This window comes from Sceloporus occidentalis, unplaced genomic scaffold (genome assembly GCF_023333645.1).
Source record: "Sceloporus occidentalis isolate IW3139 unplaced genomic scaffold, rSceOcc1.0.p SCAF_2, whole genome shotgun sequence".
NCBI lineage: Eukaryota > Metazoa > Chordata > Lepidosauria > Squamata > Phrynosomatidae > Sceloporus > Sceloporus occidentalis.
Genome location: NW_028316982.1, coordinates 21582463 through 21588877, shown reverse-complemented (window position 1 = coordinate 21588877; position 6415 = coordinate 21582463).

The following is a 6415-nucleotide window of genomic DNA, read 5'->3' as shown; positions in this document are numbered from 1 at the left end:
ACTCTAGGAAGAGTGTGCTTGTAGTCACATCTTCAGTGAGTCACACATGTGAGTCACTAGGGGTGGAGCTAGCAGACTAGCTCTTTATTTCTTCTCCCAGAGCCTCTGCAGTGCAGTTCCTGCTACAGAGAAGAGGAGGAGAGAGGAAATCTACAGCAAAGGCAGAATTGATCGAGCTCACTGCCACAAATTGTTGAAGCATCAGGGGCTTAGTGTTGGTGTTTTCTGGAGGATTCTTTTTTTCAGGAGGAAGCCCACAGTCCTGTTCCAGTAATTTCCTAAGACTTTTCAGTATGGACACTGACGGAACCACGGCAGTCACCTGCAACACTTGTGGGATGTTTGTCTTCTTGCCTAAAGAAGTGGAGAACTTCACATGCCCCAAGTGCAAGTTGGTAGCCCTCTTGGAGGAGAAAGTGCAGCAGTTGGAGTCCAGAGTAGCTACACTTCAGCATATTAGGGAGCAGGAGGATTTCCTGGACAGAACAGAACTAACAATCCTGGACGAATACCATGCAGAGGAAGATGCTGGAGCCGAGGGGGTCACTTCACATACACAGGAGGCAGACAGCTGGAGAAATGTCACACAGAGAAGTAGGCCAAGAAGGGCTTGTTTGGGGAGCTTGCAGCTAGAGAATCGATTCAAAGCTCTTTCCCTTATCAAGGAGGATGAAGAAGAGCAGCATGGACAGACTTCAGGGACAGAGCAGGCAAGCTTGAGCATCCCACCCAAGGGAACAGCTGCTGCTAAATCTTGTAGGAGGCGTGTGGTCGTAGTGGGGGACTCCTTGCTGAGGGGTACAGAAGCAGTGATTTGTAGGCCTGACAAGATGTCTCGAGAGGTGTGTTGTCTCCCAGGGGCAAAGATCCGTGATGTGACAGAGAGGCTGACAAGACTGGTCAAGCCTACTGACCAATACCCCTTCCTCTTGGTCCACGTGGGAACCAATGATACTGCAAGACACAGCCTACAGAACATCAAAAGGGATTACGAGGCGCTTGGTAGGAAGCTGAAAGGAATGGATGTACAGGTTGTCATCTCATCTCTTCTGCCAGTTGAAGGGCACGGTCCAGGAAGGAAGAGGAAAATAGTGGATGTGAACAACTGGCTTCGCAGATGGTGCTGCCAAGAACAATTTGGATTCTTTGATCATGGGCTGCGGTTCCATGAGGAGGGACTTCTTGCAATGGATGGGTTGCATCTCACGCCAGTTGGAAGAAATGTTTTTGCCAACAGTCTCAAGAACTTGATCAGGAGGGCTTTAAACTGAGTTCCGTGGGGAAGGGAGACAATATTAAGGAAGGTGAAAGGGATGGAGTAAATAGTCAAACAGACATAGAGGAAACAAGAAAAAAAGTGCAAGGATCCAACAGTGGGAGGCAAATAAACTTGCACAAGCAAAAAGTAAATGGGACCCATGGTCTGCGATGCCTCTACACTAATGCACAGAGCATGGGAAATAAGCAAGATGAACTTGAACTCCTAGTACAGCAAAGCAAATATGATATAATAGGCATCACTGAAACCTGGTGGGACGAGTCTCATGATTGGAATGTGGAAATAGAGGGGTATAACCTTTTAAAGAGAAATAGGCCAAACAGGAAAGGAGGAGGAATAGCACTATATGTCAGAGATATTTACACCAGTGAAGAGATCCAGGGCATCAATCATGGAAGCCAGGTGGAGAGCATCTGGATAAGAATCAAAGGGGAGGGAAACAACAAGGATGTTACAGTGGGAGTCTACTACAGACCCCCAAGTCAGACTGAGGAATTGGATGATGCCTTTCTAGAACAGATGACTACACAGTCAGAAAAGAGAGATGTAGTAGTGATGGGCAACTTCAACTACCCTGATATTTGTTGGAAGTCAAACTCAGCCAGATCCTCAAGGTCTAGCAAATTCCTCACTTGCCTGGAAGACTATTTCATGGTCCAAAAGGTGGAAGAGGCAACAAGGGGGTCAGCTATTTTGGATCTGATCCTAACCAACAAGGATGACTTGGTTAATGGGGTGCAAGTGGTGGGATCCTTAGGTGGAAGTGACCATGTTCTCCTGGAGTTTGTTATACAATGGAGAGGAGAAGCCAGGCATAGTCAAACATGCATTCTAGACTTTAGGAGAGCGGATTTCAGTAAACTTAGAGAAGTATTGAGGGTGATCCCATGGTCAGAAATACTAAAAGAGAAGGGAGTTCAGACCGGATGGGAGTTTCTCAAAAGAGAGATACTGAAGGCACAATTTCAAACAGTTCCAGTGAGAAAGAAAAATGGGAGGTGTCTCAAGAAACCAGGATGGATGACTAAGGAACTTTCAACCGAGCTAAGTTTGAAACGGAACATGTATAAGAAATGGAAAAAGGGGGAAATCACGAAAAAGGAATTCAAAGAAATAGCAGGCATGTGTAGGGGTAAAGTCAGAAAAGCTAAAGCGCAGAATGAACTCAGGCTTGCTAGAGAGGTTAAGAACAACAAAAAGGGCTTTTTTGGATATGTCTGCAGCAAAAGGAAGAAGGAAACGATAGGGCCACTGCGTGGAGAAGATGGCAAAATGCTAACAGAAGACAGAGAAAAGGCAGAATTACTCAACACCTTCTTTGCCTCAGTCTTCTCAGAAAAGGAAAAGGGTGCTCAACCTGAAGATAATGGAGCAGAGGACAGAACAGGGGAATTTCAGCACAGAATAAGTAAAGAGATAGTAGAGGAATACCTTGTTAATCTAAATGAATATAAGTCTCCAGGACCAGATGAACTACATCCAAGAGTATTAAAAGAACTGGCAAATGTAATATCGGAGCCATTGGCAATAATCTTTGAGAACTCCTGGAGAACAGGAGAAGTCCCAGCAAACTGGAGGAGGGCAAACGTTGTCCCCATCTTCAAAAAGGGGAAAAAAGAGGATCCCAACAATTATCGTCCAGTCAGTCTGACATCAATACCAGGAAAGATTCTAGAGCAGATCATTAAACAGAGAGTCTATGAACATCTAGAAGGCAATGCCATAATCACAAAAAGTCAACATGGGTTTCAGAGAAACAAGTCATGCCAGACAAATCTGATCTCTTTCTTTGATAAAATTACCAGCTTGGTAGATGAAGGGAATGCTGTGGATATAGTATATCTTGATTTCAGTAAGGCCTTTGACAAGGTTTCCCATGATATTCTTGCAAACAAGCTTGTAAAATGTGGGCTAGACAAAGTAACTGTTAAATGGATCTGTAATTGGTTGACCGGCCGAACCCAAAGGGTGCTCCACAATGGTTCTTTTTCCTCCTGGAGGGAAGTGACCAGTGGGGTCCCACAGGGCTCTGTCCTGGGCCCAGTGTTATTCAACATCTTTGTCAATGACCTGGATGACAGAATTGGGAGCACACTTATCAAATTTGCAGATGACACCAAATTAGGAGGAATAGTTAATACTCCAGAGGACAGGATCAACATTCAAAATGATCTGAATAGACTAGAAAGCTGGGCCAAAGCTAACAAAATGAAATTCAACACAGAGAAATGTAAGGTACTGCACTTAGGGCAGAAAAATGAATTGCACAGATATAGGATGGGAGACACATTGCTGAATGAAAGTACATGTGAAAGAGATCTAGGAGTCCAAGTAGACCATAAGTTGAACATGAGTCAACAGTGTGATGCGGCAGCTAAAAAGGCCAATGCAATTCTAGGCTGCATCAATAATAGTATAGTGTCTAGATCAAGAGAAGTAATGGTGCCGCTGTATTCTGCTCTGGTCAGGCCCCACCTGGAATATTGTGTCCAGTTCTGGGCACCACAATTCAAAAAGGACTTTGAGAAACTGGAGCATGTCCAGAGGAGGGCGACTAAAATGGTGAAAGGTCTGGAAACCTTGCCCTATGAGGAACGACTCAGGGAGCTGGGGATGTTTAGCCTGGAGAAGAGAAGGTTAAGAAGTGATATGATAGCCCTGTTTAAATATTTGAAAGGATGTCACATTGAGGAGGGAGCAAGCTTGTTTTCTGCTGCTCCAGAGAACAGGACCCGGAACAATGGATGCAAGCTACAGGAAAAGAGATTCCACCTCAACATCAGGAAGAACTTCCTGACAGTAAGGGCTGTTCGACAGTGGAACAAACTCCCCTGGAGTGTAGTGGAGTCTCCTTCCTTGGAGGTCTTTAAGCAGAGGCTAGATGGCCATCTGTTGGGGATGCTTTGATTTGGATTTCCTGCATGGCAGGGGGTTGGACTGGATGGCTCTTGTGGTCTCTTCCAACTCTATGATTCTATTCTATGACACCAGCCATCAAACACCACTCTCATCCACCTACCTGCCAGCCCATTAAATGCCATGTGCAACTGGCCATGTGACAGGCTACTTGCTAGCAAAAGCAATCTACCACCTGTATGGCACATCAGTGCACACAGTGACACATTGGCACAGACCCCTTATACATGTCCCTTCCCCCCCCACTTCCCTCAAGGCTCAGTTTGTTAATGTTGTGATTAAATCTATTGTATTGTTGGCAACATCCTCAGTTGGTCATCATTTCACTTTATGGGGTGTGTGATGGGTCAGCTGTACAGCTGACCACTTGTACTCATGTGTGATCAATTCATGGGCATGTGACAAGAAATGTTAGGGACAGCAGTAGCATCAGCAGTTCACCAGCTTCTTTACTCATCTTTGCAAACTGGTGCAATAGGTCACAATTTTCAAATTGATCTGAAGCAAACTGGGGATTATTTTGCTCTGTTGTTTAGCCCTGGAGCATGGCTTCATCCTGAATTCCTCCTATGTTGACCACATGCATCATTTATACAGGTAGATTTCAAAACAACGTGAAAGAGTGTCTCGTTTCTGCAGATAACCCCTCAGTCATGTTGCTAACTCATTTGGATGGTTATTCATAGAATCATAGTATCATAGAGTTGGAAGAGACCACAAGGGCCATCCAGTTCAACCCCCTGCCATGCAGGAACTCTCAATCAAAGCATCCCCAACAGATGGCTACTTTCAAAACGCTGCAGCCAGATTGGTCTCTGGAACTTCCAGGTCAGACCACATAACACCGGTATTAAGATCTCTTCACAGGCTGCCTATTAGCTTCTGGGCTCAATACAAAGTGTTGGTTATTACCTATAAAGCCCTACATGGCTTGGGCCTGAGTTACTTGAGGGAGCGCCTTTCCCCACACAATCTGCCCCGCACTCTCAGAACAACAGGGAAATATTTGTTAGAGTGCCCTAGGGTGAGACTGACAACAACTCACCGAAGGACATTTACGTCGACAGCTCCAACTCTCTGGAATAAACTTCCAGACGAAATTCAGCTCTGTTCCACCTTGGATGCCTTTAAGAAGGCCTTGAAGACTCATTTATTTCGGTTGGCATACCCTCCGGACCCCTAGTAGAATGCTATCCCCTGATGGAAAGTTCATTTTAGGATTCGACAGATAAGATTCTCTGACTGATAGATTTTATCCTGCTGTCTGTATGTAGATTTTAAAAATTTTATTGAATTGAATGCTTATTTTTGATTGTTGTGTTGTGCTGTTGTATACTTTCGCATGTTTTTTAAGGAACAGTAAACCGCTTTGATCTGCTGGAAAAGCGGTATAAAAATAAAGTTTTTATTATTTATATTATATGGCCATACAGCCTGTGTTTAAAGACCTTCAAAGGAGGAGACCCCACCACTCTCTAAGGGAGTGTGTTCCACTGTTGGAACAGTTCTTACTGTCAAGAAGTTCTTTCTAATGTTGAGGTGGAATCTCTTTTCCTGTAGTCCCGTTCTGGGTCCTATTCTTTGAAGCAGCAGAAAACAAGCCTGCTATATCCTCAGTATGGCACCTCTTCAAATATTTAAACAAGGCTATTATATCACCTCTTAATCTTTTCTTCTCCAGGCTAAACATACCTAGCTCTCTGTCTCTCCTCATAGGGCATGCTTTCCAGATCCTTCACTATTCTGGTTGCTCTTCTCTGGACATGTTCCAGCTTATCAACATATTTTTTGAACTGTGGTGCTCAGAATTGGACACAGTATTCCAGGTGAGGCCTGACCAAAGCAGAATAGATGGGCGCTATTACTTCCCTTGATCTATACATTATACTTCTATTGATGCAGCCTAGAATCGCATTGGCCTTTTTAACTGCCGTATCCCACTGTTGGCTCATGTTCAACTTGTGGTCTACTAGGACTCCTAGACCCTTTTCACATGTAGTCTTGTTAAGCCAATGTCCCCCAACCTATATCTATGTATTTCATTTTTCTGCCCTAAGTGCAGTATCTTACATTTCTCCGTGTTGAAATTCATTTTGTTAGCTTTGGCCCAGCTTTCTAATCTGTTCAGGTCATTTTGAATTTTGATCCTCTTCTCTAGAGTATTAGCTACTCCTCCTTTGTAAACTCTGTCTCTGTAAATTTGATAAGCATGCCCCCTAT